This window comes from Microtus pennsylvanicus, chromosome 5 (genome assembly GCF_037038515.1).
Source record: "Microtus pennsylvanicus isolate mMicPen1 chromosome 5, mMicPen1.hap1, whole genome shotgun sequence".
NCBI classification, from domain to species: Eukaryota; Metazoa; Chordata; class Mammalia; order Rodentia; family Cricetidae; genus Microtus; species Microtus pennsylvanicus.
Window position 1 is genome coordinate 14,947,939 of NC_134583.1, and position 25,333 is coordinate 14,973,271.

Here is a 25,333-nt window from a genome sequence, read left to right on the forward strand (position 1 = left end):
GTTAGAGAATTCAAATATGAAGAATATTTTCAGCCTCTTTGCTCTTGATAAAGTGTATTGACTGAACAGCAACAGTAACAAAGTTAGAGAAAACTAAATACAGAAAAAGTAGAAAAGACTGCAAATGTCACCTGCCTCATTTTGATTCCTTCCTACCCATTCTCCATTGTAATTCATCAATGTTTCAACACTCACCAAAGCTTTGAAGTTCATGGTGTCAGGCTTTGCTTCTGTTATTTGCTCATATTCAGACCAAATCTAACTGAAAATAATCTCACCTTCAGTCTCTCATCGCTTCTTATTGTTGAACTTACTCAATACCAGCATTCTCGCTGTGTGCTTTTCCATCACCCAGTTGCCACAGTGACCATTTCCTTACTCTCTCATTAAGAAGAAAACTTTAGTTTTCGAAGATGGGCTTGTTCTTTTAGTTCTCTGTAGGCTGAAAGCAACCGCTAAGTGCGTCTTCTCCTTCACTGCAAAGAGACGGCCAGTCGAGCTCCACGTCCATTTCCCTCTTAACACATCTTTCCAGCCCCTGCAAACAACTAAATGTACTTCCTCTTGCATGATCAAGATCTCTCTATTAACTGAAAATGCATCAAATATTCAAACTTCAATCTTACCCAATCCGCACACTTATCTCCCTGATTCATTCAATTACCCCATTCTAAACACTTTAATTGCTATTTTTCTATCCTGTAATTTCATCACAGGTCTAAATTTTTCTCATCATTTCATGATTAATTGAATATATTTTTCATTATGTTCTTCTCTTAAAAAGGTTTATTTTCTGTTATGTGTACCTCGGGTGCCGGGGGAGGTCAGAAGAAGGCGTTAGTTATCCTGGAACTGGGGTTGAAGATGTTTGCGAGCCACCAAGTGCATGCTGGTGACCAGGCCAGGTCCTCTAAAAGCAGCCAGTCCTCTTAATCTTTGAGTCATCTCCCCAGCCCCTATCCTGCCTCACTTGAAAGGTTCTCCCTCACTCCACACTGAAAATCTCACTTTTCTGTTACTCCCCTTCTCTATTTGGAGAGTTTGTCTTTCATCATTCCTCCAAGTTTTATACTGTTTTTCCCCCCTTGCTGTCAGGTTCTTTGTTAATCCCCTTTCAAAGTGTCTAGTGTTACATATAAGTAAATGACTTTCAAAATATATGCTGAATTCTATCACACACATGAAATATATTCCTTTTGTTTTGTTTTCTCTTTTCTTTTTATATTCTGATTTAGTTAGGTTTACTATTGCTGTGCTGAAACACCATGACCAACTTGGTGAGGAAATGATGTACATTTTGTTTACAGCTCATAAGCTATCATCCAGGAACATCCGAATAGAAACATAGAAGCAGGAACTGATGATACAGAGGCCGTGGAGGAGTGCAGGTTTTTGACTTGGTTCTCAAGGCTTGTTCAGCTTGCCTTCTTATAGTACCCAGCACTACCAGTCCAGCTGTAGTGCCACCCAAAATAGGCTGGGCACTCCCAGGCCTAACACTAATCAAGAAAATTTCTACAACACAGAACTGTAGACAGATGTAAAGATTTGTTTTTCCTAGGTTGCCTTTTCATTAGGATAATTTATCACAGCCAGAGAGCTGGAACTAGGACAGTGCCATTGCTTTTATTGAATACGCAAATCTACGGTGTTCAGCTTGTCCCTCCAAAGCACATCTCCGTGCCTCCCTTGTTATTTCAGGCTGCCCTTACAGGTGGTTTAAGTCTTGCTTTCCACTGGAATCCCAGTATCTAATCAATTGCAAGGCTGTTGTGTTTTACTCCCTAGAAAGCAGCAGTTACAATTAGGAGCATTGTGAAAGGCTTTGTGGCTAATAGTTTCTGTAGAGAACAACAAAGTTTTTAGAGGTCTTATCCATACAGTAATTTCCTCAGGAATCTGTGCGTTTGTACATGTGTGTTTTGTTTTTTACCCTTGTCTCTATTTTTTTTTCTTTTATCGTGATAAGGTTTTACCCTGTAGTACATTCAGTTTACTATGTAACATAAGCAAGTCTCAAGATGCCTATGAGCTTAAAGAGTTATTTTCAGAAACCTCTACATAGATAAAGCTAAGGTCCCTGACCTTATGGCAGAAAAGAATTCCTGAACCTGAACCAATATATGGAAGAACTGGAGTTAACTAAATTTAAGCACAAATTGTAAAGAAAGAAATTTAAATTAAAATATATACCTTTTCAAGATAATTTTGCATGACTGTCTTAAGCAGAACCCATATATTAAATTTAGTGTTCTTTAAATTTGGGTAACATACATGCAAAGAAGCTAAAACCATATACCCCCAAAGTTGCACAGTGGATTTTACACATACTTTTGTTATAAGAAAATGTTATGTTGTTGTGTGAGTCCCAGTCATCATTCAGTTTCAATTCTAGTTAAAGGTTTTATTTTTCTCATGAAATTATGTGTATTCTGTAATGATTTCTGGTTTGTTATGCCTTTGAAAAATCATGGAATCTTAGTCTTTGAACAAATATCCAGCAAAGAAGCCAATACACTAATACAGAGTTGAAGGACATGCCATTGATCTCCCTGAAGCCTATAGAGTTGTTCAACAAAAGTGTTACTGTTCTTGTATCTTTATAACTGCATATATATGCACATATGAATGTATATGTTGTATATATATATATGTGTGTGTGAATTATTTTATATCTTTGGATCTTGGAAGCATTCAGATATATAAGAAAATTAATGAATAACATCAGACAACTTTGAGTTATTCCCAAAGTCTTAATTGACTGGACAAACTCACTAAAGTCTTTTAGGTCCTGCTTAGTAAAAAGAAATGGTTTGCATTGCTACAATTAACCTTGTAAAATCCACTGTTTGGTTCTAAGGATGATAAAGATGATTTGATGTTAAAGCATACTGACTTTGGAAATTGAGCATTGTAATTTATATTTGATAGAATAGATGGTGGGGATTAATTATTTTTACTATGTTTGATTTAATTCATGATAGAGTCATTTGTTGACTATGTGTTTTTATGTGTGTGTTTGCATGCTCATGTGTTGGTTAGTACACATATGCGTTCAAGTGCATGTGGGGGCCAGAGGAGATTCTCTGATGTTGGTCTTAGCTACTGGCCACTTTGCATATTTTTAGATTTGAGTCTCATATACTCCTGCATCTCAATGATTAGCCTAATCTGTGAGACAAGATAATCTGCTTCTATCGCCTTCTATCAAAGGAATTTAATTAAAAGTGCCACAACAACTGACTTTTATAAAGGTCCTGAAATGTAACTCAGGTTCTTATGTTTTTATGGCAAACACATTACTACCTCCCATTTTGTTGGTCATTTTGAAGGCATCATTCTAAATTCGCAAGTTTTAAGTAGATTTTACTTTAGTATACCTTTGCTATACTGTTAAAGGGTATCTTTTTTAGAGTCTCTAGTGAATGGTTTCAATGTTTAACTAGAAATTTCCACTGCAGTCAATTGAATCACAACTATTTTTTCATCCCTTTGTGAGTAGTGGTAATACTGACAACACAAGCCATTTGCTTAAGGAAGTATCGCTGCCCTGCTCGTTATCCTTCTCATGGCTCAGTCTTACCATGTGGCAGCTCTGTAAGGAAGAGGACTTTGTCCTCTTGGGCTTATAATCTTTATTCTAGACTATTCTCTAGTCTTAGAAGCAAAAGACTTTTGCTTCTCTTGTGTTTGCTTTCCGTGTTCTCAGAAAAATCAATAATTTCATCCTTATGTGAGTTCCTTTTCTTGTTTAGTTCCCTGGGATATAGATCCAAGCAGAGAATTAGAAAAAGAAAAGATAATTCTTGGTTTATTTTTCTACCCCAAATGGGTAAACCACCATGCTATTCATATTATCCAAAATTTTTCTGCAGTAACATTATATATGCTGTCCATTTATCAACATAATTATATAGAAAAAGGACTCATCTTGTATTAGTAATTCCACCATGACCAGAAATTAAATTACTCAGAAAAAAAACTTATTTCTCATTTATAGTTGAAAATAGCTAATTAAAATAACTTATCCCAAACCTCCCAAAAATGCAGCCAGTGCGAAATCTCAAACACAAATCTCTGTGACACAAAACTATTTATTTACCTCTTATAAACAGAGATACACTAATAAATAGAGACTTTTAGATTTCTTACTGTTGAAATAACCAAGTTAGCTAAAGGATACAACAATTATATTTTTATTTATTATAAGGATAAAACTAAGGAATCAGAAAACGAGAAATCCAAGCATGACAGTGTCCCGTAGAAATGGCGCAAAGGGAGCACACCTGAGAGGTGCACAGGTTTTTCCTCATGTCCCAGAAAAACCACACCTTTCCTGGGCTCCACTTCTTAAAGTTAATTGGCTAGCAAGGTTTTCCCCATCATCTCCACCTTTTGTCTAAACAAGAGCGATCTAAACTCAATACAAAACTATATGCAATAAGAACAAATACTAAGTATAAAGTTACAAACAACATAAGCAATATTAAGCAAGGAACACATAACAAATGTTTTAGTAAACATTTTATTCTAAGGAGTCTAAATTTTATATTGGAAATAAGCTTGGCTAACTACAACTATCTAATCTTCAACCACATCAAAGGCCTGAGAAGGGAGATAATATTACTTGAGTTAACAGGAAGTGTAATCAGGCAGCTTCCAAAGTGAGCAGAATATGACAGAAAAAATTAGCTACCTGAGCAATCACCCAAACTCTCATTTGCAACTTTGAAGCAACCAGCTTTGGCTGAGGCCTAACATTACTAACAGACCATTTTCAGAGGCAGGAAAATTTTCAAAACCATCCTACCCTGTCTTGGAAAGTTATTTTCATTGTGTCCTGCTTATCCATTCCAGATACCATGTACTTTGTCAGTGGTTGAGGCATGGGCAGTTTTTGGCCCAAAAGCCAATTGTACCAAGAAGAAAACAAACTGTGAGTGGGGTGTCTTTGTTGCTCAACATTCTCTTGAGAATAGATTGGTACTGTCAGGAGCAATCATGTCTCATGTCAACAAAATCCTAAGTTATTTAAATGCCATGATCTGCAGATCCTTGAAGTGGTTGAAGATTAACTATGTAGACAGAATATAATCTCTGTGTATCTAAAGAACCTAACTAATCTGACTGTATGTATAAAAAAGATAGACTAGTATTGACCTAATATTTAATACCTATATAACTTAAGGACTAAGACTTCATGTCAGAATATTAAATAATCTGTAAACAAATGTGCAGCAGATGAAGACAGTGACCTCAAAGTTTAAATAATGTATAAGTATCTTGATCAGAGGTAAGAAAAAAATATAATGAAATACAAAAATATATCTTAAAAGTTGTATCAATATAAAAAAATGTCCTAAACAAAGATAGAAACATTTATATATACAATCTGGCAAAACAAATTTTACATAGGTGTACAAATATTATAAACGAAAATAACAAATATAATTTGAACTTGTATCACTATACAAAGCTATAACAGTGTAAATTATTCATAAATAATAGCTCACATGTATTAACTCTATTACCTACTATTATTATCCCCCTTTTTTAAACAAACATAGTTTTCACCCCAACACTCTACTTGGTAGAAGTAATAATAGACAACCCTTAAATGGTGTGGTGTTCATAACCCCGAGGACACACTATTTTGGGAGAAGGGCCATCATCCTCTAGAATTTTTCTAGCAGTATTAGAGTACTAGTAGAAATAGCATCAAATTTTTTTTATAGAAAGAGTAAGTTCTGATTTACAAAATAAGTTCAGACATCTCTTATCATGTCCTTTGTAGATTTTGTCACTTCCCAACTGTTATCACTGTTCCAGCTCTATTAGGTAATAGTTATAGATTTTTTTCCATTTCTAAATAGACAAACACTCCAACACTAATGTGGCTCTCATTCTATGATTGTATGTAACATGAGAGAGATAATATCTCACACACTTTTAACCCAAAGCACCTATTCATGGAGATAGGCAGCATCCATTATCTCCTCAAAAGTAGAAATTATGTTTTGAAAGTATACTGTTTTTTAAAGTATTTTTTTAGTTATTTCAGTAATCATCCAATTGAATTTAAAGAGGAGCCAAATATGAAATGAAAGAGTAAACTATCTAAGGCTGGGCGGTGGTGGCACACGCCTTTAATCCCAGCACTTGGGAGGCAGAGGCAAGCGGATCTCTGTGAGTTCGAGACCAGCCTGGTCTACAAGAGCTAGTTCCAGGACAGGCTCCAAAACCACAGAGAAACCCTGTCTCGAAAAAGAAAAAAAAAGAGTAAACTATCTAAAGATTCTGACATTATGCTCTTGGAATGCAAAGTGTTGAGCTCACTAGACCCAGTAACCTAGGAGATGCAACTAATATGACAATTACAGTCTCTGTACACTAAGACATGGTCTGCAAAATATGGGGATGAGTAAAATAAGCAAATCACTCTGCATTTATTGTAGGTCTGATTCGGCTGTAATCTAACACATGAACTGTTTTCATATTCTAAATTATCCCCACAACTCACAGCCATACTGAGACTAGCCTTTTCTTCTATTCCTGCTTTCTAGGATGCCTTTGAGTCATGCTACTCTGTGAGTTCAAGGCCAGCCTGGTCAAGTTGGTGAAGCATTGATTTTGTTGTTGTTGTTATTGTTGTAGTTTTTGCTTTGTTTTTGTGTTTGTTTGTTCTTCATTTTTTGAGACATGGTTTCTCTGTGAAACTTTGGCTGTCCTGGAGTTCACTCTGTAGACTAGCCTGGCCTTGAACTCACAGAGATCCTCCTGCCTCTGCAATAAGTGCTGAGATTAAAGGCATGTGTCACTACTTTCTTATATTTTCACAGTACAGCTGATTTTGTGTCTTATTAATTTCCCTTGAGTGAAGTAATGGCTAGAATTCAAGGCAGGAACCTGGAGGCAGGCCTGGTTGACAGTAAGTATAGTATTATCTCTACATATAAAATTTATTTACAGTAAGGAAAGTACAGCAGAAGCCATTTTAGGAATACCGGTGCTTACTGCTGCATTCAAAGGCTCATAAGCTAACTTTCTTAAACAGCCAAGGGACATAGAATCAGGAAATGGTGTCAAAGTAGACTTGACACTTCTTCAACAGTTTTAAAGACAATTCCCCAGACATTCCCACAGACCATCCTGTTCTGATCAATCCCTCAACTAAGAATTCCTCCTCAGGTGATTTTAGATTATGTCAAATTGACAGTATATGCTAACTAGGACAATACAAGAGGCTCATGATTGACATGTTATTTTGTCAGTGGAAAGAAGTGAGCATGAATTTCTAACTACCTCTCACAAAATGAATAAAAGATAACAAAAATGAAGCAAAACAAATTTTATTGATACACAAACAGAAGGTGCTACAACTATGAATACTTCAGCAAATATTATGGCCAAACACAGGAGTCAATCTTTCCATGTAACATGAACATAGAGGACAATGAGGAATACTGAGAACTCAAGAACAATCGCAGTGGGTTTTTGATCCTACTGCACGTACTGGCTTTGGGGGAGCCTAGGCAGTCTGGATGCTCACCTTAGGAGACCTGGATAGAGGTGGGCGGTCCTTGGGCTTCCCACAGGTCAGGGAACCCTTATTGCTCTTAGAGCAGATGAGGGAGGGTGACTTGATTGGGGGAGGGGGAGGGAAATGGGAGGCGGTTGCGGGGAGGAGGCAGAAATCCTTAATAAATAAATAAATAAATAAAAATCAAAAAAAATTTATAATAAGAAAAAAAAAAGATCACACACATAGACTTTCCATTGAATGGTGCTGACTTTTGTGTCTTATTAATTTCACTTCAATTCCTCTAAACTGCTTTGATAAAAGCTACAGAAAGCAAAGGCACCATCAACTTCTAACTTTCTGGAGCATGAAATTTACTGAGCTACTGAGTGCAAAATTCTCCAATAAAGAATGTTACAAAATAATATAAATAAATGTGTCCTTTACTGACAAACTACTCCAATATTTTTTTAGAAGCACAGAGCTAGCACTAATGTAATTGGAGAAAGCAATGGGTTTTTAATAAATGGCCTAATTAAATCATTTATTTAGTCTTATCTCCAGTGTTAATGTTGTCAATATTTCCCACACACAGAAGAATTATAGTTGTATATAAAAGCTAGATTATTTGTCTTTTACAACAACAACAACAATAATAAAAATAATAATGAGCTAACAATGACAACTTTATTCTTGTTATTTCTAGTGATAAATGGGAACATTTTTCAATAGCATTGGCTACAATCCCTTAGTTGATGGTCTGCTTTACTCTTTTGTTTACAAGTATTGGAGGATTTAAAACCTGTTGTTTTCAAATTCTAGCATAACAACAATCAAATTTCAGATTTACCCCTTTTCCTCTGTATAGAATTGTGTGTTGAAGGATTTTGTCATCTTAGCCAGGATGGATTTGTTAAGCCTTAATCCTGAACCAGGAAATGTTTGCCATGACAAAGTTAATTAGTAAGCACATATCCAAATTAGGTTCTAATTTGGGCTCATAAAGTTAAGTATTTATAATTAATGTTGGAGGTGATCACATACCACTATTGGAATAGAATCTTCCTGACTTTTGCTAGGAGGTTATACATTTTAAAATGGTCACTGACATAGTAATATAGAAAATTAATGTTGACTTCATGAGGCTTGTTTCATATTATGACACACAGTGGTAAATGAGATCCATACTATGAAGTGCCAAAACTTTATTTCTGTGATTAATTAAAAAAATAATGTTCTGAAATATGATTTTCAGTGCTTTAAAATCACTATTCATGGAAAAATTACAAAATCTTTACAAGCTACATATGAAAATAGAAAACATTTACTTTATGCACAATTTTGGCACATTGTGATATATCATAAATGACTTAAACATATCTTTCTCTCCAAAGATGTTGTATCTTGTGAGCAATAAAGCATTTTCACACACACAAAAAAAATAATGTGAGCTAAAAAGAAATCAAGAATATAGCCCAATTTTTCATGATATTCCTTATTATTTACTATGAGACTTCAGAGTGAAATGCTACCTCAGAATTCAAAAGTGAATGTAGAACTATATGGCTGAGTTCTTTAAATAGGAGTGCAGCTCTTTTATAAAAAAGAAGAAGTGAAATTAGCTTCCTTTCTTTCTCCTATATGGATTAGTTTAAAAGTAGGAGCCAAACTTGTACAAATTTTGAATTTAGTGAATTCATTGCTTGCCCAACCCTTTTTTCCCTATACATTGGACAAAGTAATACAGCTATAAGATGGAAGATGTTTCCAGTACCACACATATTATCACTATTGAAAAGTCAAATACAAAATACAAAATTTATATAGTCCTCAGAGAACTGAGGATGACTAATGGATTTCAGAATCAAAGAAGGTCCTTAAGCTAGACATATGTAACAGAACATCAATGTCTCAATGCAATAGCATTGGGAAAACAAACTTCACTTTCAAGATCAATAAATATAAACAAATGAAGTAAGTTTTAATTCAAAATTTTTTATCAAAAATAAATAATTATTGAATGATGATTAGTGGGGTAGGAGTTATTGGAAATGCATACTACTTGTAAGGTAGCACTTTAAAGTGGGATCTGAAGTTTAGGAAGAAATCATTAGATTTTGCAGACAGAACATTCCAGATAAATATGGGGGGAGCTAGTGCAAATGACCTACAGAAGAATAGATCTCATAAGCTCAATATAAAAATTAATAAAATAAAGAATATAGCAGATGACTGTGCCTAAGTTGAAATAAGTTCATAAGATTGTGCATTGTGTTCGAGATCACAGGAAGTTTCAAATATTGATTTGGTCATAGAAACAATGTACGAATCTTATCCTAATGACTTTGTACACTGGAGAATGATGTCTGTATGAATTACTTTTGTATATTTTTCCAAGAAGAAAGTAAATCAGCTATAAAGCAGATATTTTATAAACATATACTGAATTAATATATTATTGCTATGGCAGTATGTAAAAAAATCACCACTGAAAAAATATAGAAACAGCACTTGAATTCTGTAGTTGTCCAAAAGTCACGGTAAAATTGCTGTTTAATGAAACATAAATTGCACTCTGAAAGAAAATAAGCATCCTTAGTCATATTGTTTAAAGCTTCTTTATAACCTTTTTTCATATATTAAGATTGTATTTTTAAGTAGAAATATTAATAATGGCCCTAGGATTGTGGAGAGTCTCCTTGAGAAGTGATAAGCTAAGAATGCTTGGATTGTTAGGAAGGATAAAATTCTGCAAATACTGTGGATCATCAATAAATTTTCATTGTTCAGGAAATTGAAAAACAGCAGAGATAAGTCTGGATTGTCTTCATGTAATAAGTTTAGTTAGAAATAGGGTAGCACCTTCCACAAGAAAAATACAAGACACACACGAACCTCTTTGAGCCTTCTAATCCTTGCCTAGAGTACTACTCAAAGTTGGATTTGTTTAGGACTGATCCATGCGTTTATATAAAAACAAGTATTATTATTTTTTGATCCAGTCAGCTAATCTGAATACAAATAACTCCCTTTTATAAAATGCTTATGGTTTTTCCTGCAAAAAAATATACTATGAAACCATTATATAAAATTCACAATGTCTTGGTTCAAAACACCACAAAATTAACTACATTAGTAGATTATAAATAATAAGTAAAATTATATGAATTTATCATATAATTATATGAGTTAGAGAAAGAACAGAGGGCAGTACATGGCCTTGAAGAGGTTGTCTAATTTTTTTCTGTTCTTTCTTCTGTTATTGTTTTGTTATTGAGGATTCAACATATAGCCTCATAGATATAAGTAAGTAGTGAATTATAGCCTTGCCTCCCTTTATTTTTCAGTTTTGAGATAGTGTTTTTTTAATTTGCCCACATTAGCCTTAAATTAACTGTATTGTTCAGAGCAGACTTGAAGTTGAAATTATGAGCTCCTTCTGCATCCATACCTATCAGCTAGGATTACAGGCATTAACCACCTTTTCATGATTTTAGTCAGAAGAAAAAAATGCATATAAATTGTGCAGAGATAATAAACATTTATATAATAGGATTTATAGGTGTATGCTGGTTTTAATGACAAATTGCAAATGGTATTGAGTATTTGCTAAGTTCTACATATTGTTCTGAAATGTTTATAAATATTATTTAATTTAACATGAACATTAATACTTAGATAGCTACTATTCAAACATACATTAATAAACAATGAATTCTTGGCTCAGAGAGATTATGGACTTCTTTGAGAACTCTTGAGTTGGTGGGGTAATATTTGAAATATTTGAAGCAATGGGTTGTTGTTGCTCTACAAGACAACAGAATATGAGAAACTCCATGTGGATCACTATTAAAGGAAGAGGTTGTAGGCCGGGCTTTTAGATCGTGCTCATAATTCCAACATTCAGACTTCTGAGGCAGGAGGTTTAGAGTTTGTATCCATCAGAGACTTCACTGTGAGTTTTAGGCAGCAGGGACCATATACTGTCACAAGCAGGAAAAGAAAGGTGCCTATTTGACTACAAAGCAGGATGTGACTGTCAGTGGCAACATACATTGTCTGAACATTTAAACAGATACTGTAGTCTTCTTGGATTACCCACTTCTTTCTCTCTCCTCTCTCTCTACTTTTTTATTGTTTTATTTTAGATATCTGTAGGAGGTCCTTCTTTCTATGTGTTGCTTTCATTGGTTGAATAAAGAAACTCCCCTGGCCTTTTGATAGGGCAGAAACTTAGGTAGGCGGGAAAGACAGAACTGAATTCTGGGAGGAAGAAAGCAGGGTCAGAGAGAGCTGCCATGGAGCCAGCCTCCAGGTCAGACATGCTAAATCTTTCCAGGTAAGCCACGACCCCATGGTGATACACAGATTACTAGATATGGGTTAAAGCAAGATGTGAGAGTTAGCCAATAAGAGGCTAAGCTTATGGGCCAGGCAGTGTTTAAATGAATAGAGTTTCTGTGTAATTATTTCGGGTATAAGCTAGCCTGGTGGCGGGATGCAGCCAGCTCCTCTCCATACAACAGATATCCTTTAAAGGTAATTTTGTGCCCTAGCCCCTCTGCCCACTTGAGGCTTGTCAGTTCTCCCAAAGTCTGATACTAACCCTATTTTTTCATTTCCTGGGTTTATAGTTTGAAGATTTTCTTCTATCCCCTTATAAAACACTTGCTATCTTAATTCAAGCTCACCGTCTGCTTTCCAGAGACACAATTCCTCATGATTGATATGTGGTATTATCTGATTGGAAGCATAGTATAAACTCACTTTGCAGCTGCATAGTGAATGTGTTTTGTGTGGCATGCCAACAAGCCCAGTGCTAAGTGCTGGGCATTCAGTATCAGCCTTCATTGTGGGCACTGCGTTATGTGCTATTGTTCAGTAGCAGTTGGTGAAGAAAAGACCTTCTATACCTTAAAGAACATGCTAAAAGTGGTGAATAAAATGAAATTAGAATTCAGATTTATGTATTTAACAGTTTTAAAGATCATTTTCCTTTTAATCATGTGTATATGTCTGTATGTAGGTTTCTGTATCCGAGTGCAGGTGGCCACAGAGGACAAAGGAATTGGAGTCTCTTGGTCCTCGGAGTTACAGGTGGTTGTGAGTAGCTACCTGGGTTCTGGGACCCAAATGGCCTCCTTTAAAAGAGAGTGTATGTCTTACTTGCTGAATCGTCCTTCCAGTCCCTCACTCTCATGCCTTCTTGATTTCAGTAAATCACCTTATATCTGGAGAAAACAATCCCCAGATAACTTTTTATTTTTTATTTTTCACTTTTTTTTTGAGTTTTTGAGCCAGGATTTCTCTGCAGCTTTTGGTTCCTGTCCTGGAACTAGTTCTTGTAGACCAGGCTGGCCTCTAACTCCCAGAGATTCACCTGCCTCTGCCTCCCGAGTGCTGGGATTAAAGGCATGCGCCACCACCGCCCAGCTCAGATAACTTTTTATTTATTTTTTTAAAAAATTTATTTATTAAGACCGCCCTCTTTCGGCGCAGTGGCATTGCCCAGCCCAGCCTGTCTGGGAGCTGGGTCCTGTTTTTATGCCAATACCAAGCTGTTTTCAATACTGTAGCTCTATAATAGAGTTTGAAGTCAGGGATGGTAATGCCTCTAGACAATCCTTTATTGTATAAGATTGTTGTGGTTATCCTGGGTTTTTTGTTTTTCCATATAAAGTTGATTATTGTCTTCTCCAGATCTGTGAAGAATTTTGATGGGATTTTGATGGGGATTGCATTGAATCTATAGATTGCTTTTGGTAGAATTGCCATTTTTACTATGTTGATCCTCCCAATCCAAGAGCAAGGGAGGTCCTTCCATTTTCTGGTGTCTTCTTCAATTTCTTTCTTCAAAGACTTATAGTTCTTGTCTAATAGATCTTTCACTTCCTTGGTCAGGGTTACCCCAAGATATTTCATGCTATTTGTGGCTATCGTGAAAGGTGATGCTTCTCTGATTTCCCTCTCTGCTTCCTTATCCTTAGTGTATAGGAAGGCAACTGATTTTTTGGAGTTGATCTTGTATCCTGCCACATTACTAAATGTGTTTATCAGCTGTAGGAGTTCTTTGGTAGAAATTTTGGGGTCACTTATGTATACTATCATATCATTTGCAAATAATGAAAGCTTAACTTCTTCCTTTCCAATACGAATCCCCTTGATCTCCTTATGTTGTCTTATTGCTATTGCTAGAACTTCAAGCACTATATTGAAGAGGTATGGAGAGAGTGGACATCCTTCTCGTGTTCCTGATTTTAGTTGGATGGCTTTGAGTTTTTCTCCGTTTAATTTAATGTTAGCTGTTGGCTTGCTGTAGATAGCTTTTATTATATTTAGGTAGGATCCTTGTATCCCTAGTCTCTCCAAGACCTTTATCAAAAATGGGTGTTGAATTTTGTCGAATGCTTTTTCAGCATCTAATGAAGTGATCATATGGCTTTTTTCTTTCACTTTATTTATATGGTGGATTACATTGATAGATTTGCGTATGTTGAACCAGCCCTGCATCCCTGGGATGAAGCCTACTTGATCATAATGGATAATTTTTCTAATGTGTTCTTGGATTCGGTTTGCCAGTATTTTGTTGAGGATTTTTGCGTCGATGTTCATCAGTGAGATTGGCCTGTAATTCTCTTTCCTGGTTGAGTCTTTGTGTGGTTTTGGTATCAGGGTAACTGTAGCTTCATAAAAGGAATTTGGTAATGACCCTTCTGTTTCTATATTGTGGAATACATTAAGGGGTGTAGGTATTAGCTCTTCTTGGAAGTTCTGGTAGAATTCCGCATTGAAACCATCTGGTCCTGGGCTTTTTTTTTTGGTAGGGAGGTTTTTGATAACAGCTTCTAATTCTTCGCTACCAACAGGTCTGTTTAGATTGTTCACCTGGTCCTGGTTTAACTTTGGTATATGGTATTTATCTAAAAAAGTGTCCATTTCTTTTACATTTTCCAGTTTTGTGTTATACAGACTTTTGTAGTAAGATCTAATGAGTCTCTGAATTTCCTTTGTGTCTGTGGTTATGGCCCCCTTTTCATTTCTGATCTTATTAATTTGCAAATTCTCTCTCTGCCGTTTGATTAGTTTGGATAGGGGTTTGTCGATCTTGTTGATCTTCTCCAAGAACCAGCTTTTTGTTCCATTGATTCTTTGGACTGTTTTCTGTGTTTCTATTTTGTTGATTTCAGCCCTCAGTTTGATTATTTCCAGTCTTCTACTTCTCCTGGGCGCATCTGCTTCTTTTTTGTCTAGAGTTTTCAGGTGTGTTGTTAAGTCCCCAATGTATGCATTCTCCGTTTTCTTTAAGTGGGCACTTAGTGCTATGAACTTTCCTCTTAGCACTGCTTTCATTGTGTCCCATAGGTTTGAGTATGCTGTCTCTTTATTTTCATTGAATTCAAGGAAGACTTTAATTTCTTTCTTTATTTTTTCCTTGACCCAGGTGTGGTTCAGTTGTTGACTGTTCAGTTTCCATGAGTTTGTCGGCTTTCTGTTGGTAGTACTGTTGTTGCCTTCTAACTTTAATCCGTGGTGATCAGATAGGACACAGGTGGACACTGATATTTTTTTGTATCTGTTGAGGTTTCCTTTGTTTCCAAGTATGTGGTCTATTTTTGAGAAGGTTCCATGAGCTCCAGAGAAGAAGGTATATTCTTTCCTATTTGGGTGGAATGCTCTATAGTTGTCTGTTAAGTCCATTTGCTTCATTACCTCCAATAATTCTCTTAATTCTCTATTAGGTTTCTGTCTGATTGACCAGTCCCTTGGAGAGAGAGGTGTGTTGAAGTCTTCTACTATTAGTGTGTGTGGTTTGATGTCTGCCTTGAGTTCTAGTAATATTTCTTTTATATAAGTAGGTGCTTTTATATTGGGGGCATAGATATTCAGGATTGAGATGTCATCCTGATGAATTGTTCCTGTTATGAGTATAAAGTGACCATCTCGGTCTCTTCTGATTGATTTTAGTTTGAAGTCAGTTTTGTTAGAAATTAGTATGGCCACACCTGCTTTTTTCTTAGGACCATTTGCTTGAAAAACCTTTTCCCAACCCTTTACTCTGAGTAGGTCCCTGTCTTTGTGGTTGAGATGTGTTTCTTGCAAACAGCAGAATGTTGGATCCTGTTTTCGTATCCAATCTTTTAGTCTGCCTTTTTATAGGTGAATTGAGCCCATTAATATTAAGTGATATTAATGACCAGTGGTTGTTTACTCCAGTTATTCTTATTGCTTTTGGTAGTAGAGATTGTGTTTCTCCCTTCTTTGAGATGTGGTGGTGAAGCGTCGCTAGATGCCCGAGTTATTGTTGGCAGTGTTGGATTCCTTCTATTACTTTCTGTAGGGCTGGATTTGTGGCTACGTATTGTTTAAATTTGTTCTTATCCTGGAATGTCTTGTTTTCTCCATTGATAATGAACGGTAGCTTGGCTGGGTATAGTAGTTTGGTTTGTATCCATGGTCACTTAGCTTCTGCAGTACATCTATCCAGGACATTCTGGCTTTCATAGTTTCCATAGAGAAGTCAGGTGTAAGTCTGATCGGTTTACCTTTATAAGTTACCTGGCCTTTTTCCTTTGCAGCTCTTAATATTCTTTCTTTAACCTGTATATTTTGTGTTTTGATTATTATATTGCGAGGAGATGTTTTTCTTTGATCCAGTCTGTTTGGTGTTCTGTATGCTTCTTGAATATTTAAATGAATATCTTTCTTTATGTTGGGAAAGTTTTCTTCCATAATTTTGTTGAAAATATTTTCTGGGCTTTTGAGCTGTGACTCTTCTCCTTCTTCTATTCCTATTATTCTTAGTTTTGGTCTTTTTAATGTGTCTCATATTTCCTGAATGATTTGTGTTGAAATTTGTTGGCTTTGCTGTTTTCTTTGATCTGTTCGTTTATTTTCTCTGTGGTGTCCTCAGCATCTGAGATTCTTTCTTCTATCTCTTGTATTCTATTGATTATGCTTGTTTCTGTAGGCTCTGCTCGTTGACCTAGATTTTCCATATCCAGCTGGTCCTCAGTTTGTATTTTCTTCCTTGCCTTCATTTCAGTTTTCAATTCTTGTACTGTTTCCATTACCTGTTTGATCGTTTTTTCTTGGTTTCCCAGGGTATCATGTATGTATTTACTCATTTCTTCAAACTTTTTGTTATACTTCTCATCCATTTCTATAAGGGCATTTTTTACATGTTGTTTAAGGGACTCTATTGCCTTCATAAAGTCAGTTTTCTCCACTTCTTCTGTGTTAGGTTGTTCAAATACTTCTGTTGTAAGATCATTGGGTTCTGGTGTTTTCATGTTTTTTTTTTCAGATTATTGGGTGAATTCTTGCCTTGGCGCCTGCCCATCTCCTCCTATTGATTCTATCTAATGGGTCTTTTAAAAACTGGATCAGGTTTCCCTGCTGGCCAAGGGCTCTGCTTACGAAATGCCCTTGCTCTGTTTCCTGGTTCCTGCCTCAGGCCAAGAACCCTCTCATCCCTCCGAAGGGTCTTCAGGACAGGGCCAGTCTCCCCGTTTGCCAGTGACCTGGCTAACCAGAGGCCTACCTCTTTGATTTAATTGTAGTAGGGCGATCTGCTCTCCTTATTGCTTGCCTGTCCCCCTCCGCTTGCGTCTGCCGCCGCGCTGGTCCCTGCCGCCGTGCCGGTCCCCCAAAGCCTTTTCCTGAATGCTGTGCCTCTCTGCTGCGTTTGGATGCCGTGGCCTCTCCGTGCGTCTGGATGCTGCGGCCTCTCCACCTCTGTGCCTCTGGACGCCCTCAGATAACTTTTTAAAGTTGAGTATAAAGAGCTAAGAACATTGTACTGCTTCACTGAAATGGCACTACTCTGAATAATAGAGGAAAGAGTAAGAAAATATGTTTTCCAACACTTGTCCTTTCTAGAAAATTCTTCTTAAACACTAAAATGTAGAACAGTTTAACCACTTAAGATCTGGATTTAATGATCCAAGGTAATCCTCAGTTACTTTAAATTCATATTTCCATATTCTGAAAGTTTATTTCCTAGAAAAATGAGAAGATACAAAATGTTATTTTAGAGTAACTGCTAGACAGTTTTATTTAATTTGAAAATGTTTATTGCCTTCTACATTATTAAGTTAATTTTTGAGAATTTCATAAGAAAGTAGCATTTACATCACTTTCACCCATCTCTCTGCCCCTTACAACTCCTCCCAGGACCCTTACAATTCCTCTTTAATTCATAGCATCATCTTCTTTAATTATTACTGCTATTCACACACACACACACACACACACACACACACACACACACACACACACACAAATGCAGCCAGCTAAATCCATTTGGCTTTGTTAATAGGTATGTAGGTTTAGGGCTGACAATTGACCATTTTGGGACTGGATAGCCTATCAGGGTGCTCAGCCATATAGAAAGCTGATTCTCCCTCCTTTAGCAGCCATTAATTGCTTGTAAGTCTTCACCTGGTGCATGGGACCCCCTAAGAATTTGCCCATAAATATAAGAATGTCAACTAATATTTTATAATTATGTATGTTTTGTTTAGGCAACCAGGGTAAATTTTAGTCCAGCTTTGCCACATAATGAGACACTGTCTAAAAAGAAATGTATGAAAAGGTGAATAGATCATATTTATTTATGATTCTGGTGGTTGTTTATTGTTTTGTTTTGTTTTTTAACCAATCTCTACTCCAATGGTTTATAATATCAACCTAGAAGTTAAATAGTCGGCAAAAACTTATACTATGCAGTGAAAACATTAAATATGAGCACTATGGCAAATATCACTCAATGTGACAATGTGGAAGCAAAAAGAAAAGAGACCAGAAAGTTAAAAAATAGTGTTATTTAAATTATAAAATATGTTGAATATGCTTGGAAATGGGATAAAATTAGTTGAACGTGAAAATACATAGAATACAATTTGCAAAAAAAAATAAAATTTGAAAATACCATACTCATCTTGGAGAGCACAATGTTGAAAGCAGTATCACTGATCCTCAAATCAAGAAAGTAGAAACATTACAAACAATAAAAAAAATAAATCAAAAGCAAAACTGCAACGTGCTGAATGTGGTAGCCATGGCAACACATTTAGGGATCAACTACATAATAAAGAAATGATGATAGATTTTGTTTGCAACATATGCTGTCTGCTGTAGGAGGCACTCGCATATTTCCGGTGTCCTTGGGCAACTTGTAGGACCTTCTTCTCTTTCTTCTAGTGAAGTTTTATTATTAGAACATGTGGTGTAGCTGATGATTTTTACTTCCAAGAATGAGTCCTGAAAACCATTTCATGTTTCCAACTTCTGCTTTGTTTTACTTTTTGCTGCAAACATGACTTATTCTAGAAAGTAGCCTGAATAACAGAACAAGAAAATGCACTCTCCGAAGCTCACTTTTCCAGCTACCCATTCCTACCTGCACTCATCCTTCCTGTCAGCTCAACTACCAGGGTGTACTCAAATGCATATGGGAATCCTAACAATAAATGCAGTACGGACTCCAGAGATGATGACAGGGTTGGGGGAGAGAGTGTTCTTACTATTCATGGATCTTTATATTACATTTTCCCTCTTCATTGCTGAAGTTTTTAAATATCAGTTCTGTCATTTAACCTTCTGTATGGCTAGCCTTCTGAAGCAGAAGAATGTCATGGAAAGAGAAACAGTATGTGATCTTTGGGAGTAAGACAGAATTGCTCCTCGGTTAGGGACAAGCCTTTATGCATGGAAAGCATAGCATTTCTGACAGTTTCCTCTTCTGATAAGTATCATTAATAATGATGATGATGATGATAATAACAATAATAATAATAATAAAAACTGTCACAAAGTAGAGAGGAAGTAAATCTGCATTTCTTTCTTCATTGAAATAAATTACTGAACTTCATATATTTAACTCAGAATGAAAGCAAACCTAATCAAAGCATATTTTAAAATTTTCAACCATTTCTGACATTCAAAATAATCAAAGCTCAAGAGACATGCAATCTTTTGAAGGAAAAATATATGAAAATGTATCTTTTTCCCCAGGGAGAAGATGAGGTTGTATTTTATTGTACTCCAAAGCTGAGGAAGCAAGAAGACTTCTGATGTAAAACAGATTTAACAACCAGTGGATTCTGACATAAACAACCCTAAAAAGGAATGGATAACACATGCTAGGGAACCACGGACTGGAAGGGGGAAAGCTTAAATTTATGCAAATGGTGGTTGTTTGTGGTGAAGAAGGTATCCTATGCTCCTTTCCCAGCAACTAGTCCTAGTAGATACAATGATGCTTGAGAAATGGAAACACTAAGGCTTTCTAGTCTCTATACTTTGTTAATCAAAATGTTTCAGTCACCTAGAATCCTACTTGTGTTTCTAAGAACAGGCATATAAGTGCTGGCTCAAGGCCTATTCTGTTTAGATAATTGCTTTCTGTCATCTTTCAGATCTCCCTGGCATTTTCAATTAGCCGTAATTTATATTCTTCACAGGTTACAACAGACAGTTCCTTATATTGAAGCTGCAGAGTTACAAAGACATTGACTAAATGAACGAGAAACCAATAAATTGGTGTTTTGAATTTCTTTTTATCCACACATGTCTGTGGACCAAGTCAGAGATTAAGAGTTACATTAATAGAAAAAACCTCTAAAGCTACAGAGTAATCTTTCATCCTAATCTCTGGGGAACAAGATGCTAAAGTTAACTATTTCTGTTAGGTACATAACTTTACCTTAGAACTGAAATGAGGGAAATACAGTTTTCAGAAAGAATAAAAGAAAACTTTAGTATGAGTAACAGATACAAACTATGCAGGTTTCTACTTATTATTCCTGTAATACCATGTCTTGAGGTTCAGTTCTAATGGAAAACAATTAATGACATTTCTCAGATAATTAAAACATATCTAGCTGATTTAATAATCCCAGAATTTTATGGGGTATAAATTGTTTTTATGTAGTTCATATATATGGCAAATTGAGTTTTAAATAATTCCTAAGAGCAGCCCAATTATAGCTAAGTTATCAAGCCATAGAAAGATTATCCATTTGATAAAATAATCAACTAAGTAGTAACAATATGAAAAAGCAAAGGGACTCTCTCAGACTGATAGCAAAACTCACTATGAAGAAGTAAAGTCTGCCCACAGGGGAGACAGTCTCTTAAGATGGGTAGTAAAGAATTTGTTCAAGCAGGGAGATCTAGCATCCACAGAGCAACCAGTTAAATAAATATGAACACACAATAGTGTTCAACATAGAAAGAGGAGCTGTGCCTGGACCCTAAAAACAAACAAATTTGGAATGTAACAATGATTAGAATAAATCTATAATGATTGAAGAATTAATTTCTGTTGGGAAAAGGGTGAACTTAGCTTGATGACAGACAAGCAGAGTTTGTGGCAGACATAGCAACGCAGAACACTTAACTCTGTTCCATGTATAACATGTATCTTTGAAAGGTAGTAATAAATACAAATTCTATTTTTTGGAATGTTAAACATACTATTTAGTGGAAGATTACTTACTGTACTAAAATTGAACTCCAGGTAAGGGGCAATGCTATTTGAACCAGGTAAGATTAGATTATTGAGGGAAATAAAAGAAAATATTTGGAGTATCTATTTAGTTGTTGACTTCGTTGATCAACATTAGAAAAAGCAAACAAGAAAGACTGAAATGCATAAGGGAAAATCAGGAACTGTCATTAGTCACGGAGAACCTAAGTTTCTTTTTCATGACGTGTTTTCCATAGTTGAATAAAAATAAGATTAAATATGATTAAAATTTTACTGTTTAAGTTACACTAATGGAATGTCTAGAACTTTAAATTAATTTCAGATTTGTATGAAATGCATTCATGATTTTTCAGAAGTACCTGAGATTCTATTTATTTTTAGATTATTATTGTCAATGTTGCAGAGGGAGCTGTGCAGAATTGTAACTGAACACAAGGTTAAGATGAAAAGATTCTGTTCTTAGTAAGTTATTAGAAAGGAATTGATACTGTGAAATCAAACCTCTCTAGTTAGGAGACGTGTGTGTGTGTGTGTGTGTGTGTGTGTGTGTGTGTTTATTTAAGTCAGGATGCTATAGAGGGTAAATCTTGACTTTAGATTCTCTCTAAGTTTGAAAAGGTGATTTTACTACTAATGTACAATTCTTCCACTTCCTCTTCCTTTTGTAGTGAGAAATTGCTAGTGGTATTTGGCTTTAAGGGACACATTTTGATCTCTTTTGGAGCATGGATTATTAGCTGTACTATTCTCATTATCATACCAGACTTCATGGACAGCATGACTTTATTTCCTTTTGACAGTGGAGAAAACATATATAATTTCCTTCAGTCAAACCAGGTTCCCAAAACACACAATAAATTCTGAGGATGGTGCTGTATTTAAATAATGAGGCAGATTCAGATACATGACAGGCTGATATTCAGTCTTTTGCTCTAAAATATGCAAACTACAAGCTTTAAATTTTTAGTAAAATTAATTACTGTAGTTGTATAATTGCTTGTCATTTCAGTATTTGTTGTAATTATTACACTTTTTCTCTGTAATTTCTCACTTGATGTAGAATCTAATAAATTAGCTACAAACAATATTTCAAAACCATGGTGAGAATAAATTATAAAATAATATGTAGGAAACACTTTAAAATGTATAATATTCCCATAATCATTTAGTCTTGATGCTTTATTTTTACCAACAAAGAAGTAAATTCCAGAAAATGGCATGATGTTTCAAGTCTGTTTGGAAAAGACTAGGCTTCTGACATCTGAACCCATGTCCCCTTCATTGTCTCATAGACCCCACACTCTTTTACGATCTTTTATGATCTTCCCATAGTTCTATGAGTTTCTTCTCTTGAAGTTCTAACCTTAACCACTTGTGACTGGTTTATTTAGAATCTGTTTGAAGTTTGTTCTCTGAATGCCTCCCAAAAATTCGTGTATTAAAGGACTGGTTCTGTGTCTATTATACCTTGGGGCCGAAGATAGAACATCTAGAGGATGGCTGAATGGGATGAATTTAATTTTCTTGGACTATACAACCTTATAGGAGACACTAGGATCTGGATGATGATGATGATTATTATTATTATTATTATTATTATTATTATTATTTTCTTCCTGACTACCAGTCATCAAAATCTTTGTTCCACTCTGAGTACTCACCAAGATAGCCTAACTCACAGCAGATCCCCAAAGTAACAGAGCGTAATTTATTAGATTTAAAACTTCAAAACCATAAGCCACAGGGAACTTTTCCAGCTGATAAGTTGGTGAACACCGATATTTTGTTTTAGAAACAGCTAATTAATGAGCCTGGTGTTCTTTGAAGTTCATCTACGCTGATAGAAATGACCCAGCACAGACCTTTCAAGTTTTGAAATGGGAGTGAAGCTAGAAGCTGCAAGAGGCTGAAAATGTAATCAACACATAATGCTGTGGGCATACTCAAATTGTTTCCTATTCATTGGTTGTAAAGATGGCCACATTTCTGGCTGATGGTTCATGCAAACTCCTTCCAGATCAGACCTCTCCAGTGGGAAAGAAAATGTGGGCTAGGGAGAAGTTTTTGTCTATTTTATAATTCATAACTCTTTAGATGCAACAATTTGGAACAGCATTTAGGTCTTTTTCGTTTTTCTTTCAAGAACTTTATAGTGAGCAGGAGCCTACTGTGTATTACTCACACCACTTGGAAATTTGCAAAAGCTCACAAAGGTAGCTAAAAATGATCTCATTTCTCACTATATTGAAATTATAATGAAAACTTCTCACTAGGAGAGCCAGATTTAAATGTATTTATAGGGATGCTATTTTTTTCCTAAAATAAAATTCCTCACATTCTTTTAAAAATTAATGTTAAAATAGTATAATGTGATAGAGTACAAAAGTTCTTAAAGCAAAACTTACCACGAAAAACTAAGTCTAAAGCAACTCAGAGATGAGCAGTACTAAATCAGCATTAAACTCACTCAGCTGAACTGAGGTGAGTTAACAATGTGAGCTTTTTTTTTTTATGGCAGCCTGCTTGAGAAATATAACCCATAGGCTCATGTGTTTGAAAACTTGCTCTGCAGTGAGTAGTGTTCTTTGAAAAGGTTATGGAACCTTTAGGAGTTAGAGCCTTGCTGGAGGAAGTACATCAACTTAAGTGCATCACTTGCGGCAAGCTTTGAAGTTTTAAAACTTGGATGCACTTCCTTTGATCTCTTTCTGCATCCTGTGTGAGGATACAAATGTGACCAACCATCTTCCTGCTCCTGTCCCCATGCTTTCTTTGCCTGTTGCCAAGCCTTCTGCTAAGTGGTGGACTCTATTCCATTGCAACTGAAAGTCAGAATAAATGCCTTTCTTTTTTAACTGGCTTTTGATCAAGGTATTTCATCTTAGCAACAGGAAATAGGTCCTGGGGATATTGAAACAAGGTTCTGGCATGATATATAAACACTTATTCAATCTTTGAAAGAAAGTTCTTGTCTATTGGGCCTTAACGGAAAATGAATATTTGCCAGTGGGCCACCAAGTTACCATCTGACCTGAGCTGCTTATCATTGTCTGCATGTTTTACAACCTACCACATCAAGTTCTCAAGTTCTCAAGCAGTGTTTTATTTACTTTTGTATTGCTTGAATAGGACAGCATCACAAAGGCAAATTACAAAAGAAAACATATAATTTGGGACTAATGGTTCAGAAGGGTAAAATCTATGAATATCATTTTGGGGAAGAGAAAGAAAGGAGGGAGGCAGGTATGCTACTAAAGCATTAATCTTAGGGCTTACATCTTAATTTATAAGAATGGGGCAAAAAAAAACAACTGCAAATGTGTGGGGTTTTGAAACCTCAAAGCCAGTCACCAATGACACATTTCCTCCAACAAGGCCATACTTCCTAATCTTTTCCAAATATTTCCACCAAGGGATAAAGTTTTCAAACATATTATCCTACTGGGGTGGGGGGGGTATCCTCATTTAAACTACCAGAAGGAGAATGTTGACAGCAACATTGTATTGTCAAATTGAAGTGGTATGTAAGTGATCAGGGCCAATTATGTCTAGAGAGTACAGGCAAGTTACACAAAAAAGTTGTCCAAATATCTCTGGTTCCTGTGCCTGCCTGTTTCAATGCTTTCTCTGCCCCAAAATGCATCAATACTTTCATAAGATGATGCATATATCAGCTGAGTCATGAAGAGAAGACTAGGGCCTGTTTTACCAATGGTTCTGATGCTACACCGGCACCCCTGAAAAGTGAAAACTCCTTTTGAGAAATTGCATAAAGGACACTGGTGAAAGGAAAATCTTTGCAGTAGGTCGAATTTATGGCAGTGCATCATTGTCGTGTTTGGCTTAGAAGAAGAAATGTTAGATTTGTGATTCTACACTGTTTTATAGCCTAGAGCTAATAGCTGGAATAGATGGTCAAAGACTTGAAAGGAGCATGATTAGACAATTTGTGTAAAAGATATTTGAAGAAGAGATGTGTGCACAGATTTCTTCAAATAGGCAAAGGATAGAAATATATTGACATTCCACATGAATGCTTAAGAGAGAGTGACTTCAAAAAAAGAGGAGTTCAGTAATCAAGTAGACAGTGTGGTATGACCTTATCCATGAAAAGAGGATCTCTTTACCCAGTCTTTCCTATCAATGCAAAATGGGTCCATGAACAAAGTGGATATGGTTGTGCAGATGGAGGTTATGCATGGGCCCAAAATCATGACCTTTCACCCACCAAGGCTGAACTGCCTTGGTGATGAGGAGTGCCAAATCTGCCAACAGTAGAGACTAATACTGAGCCCCTGATATCGCACTATTTCCTGGGGTGA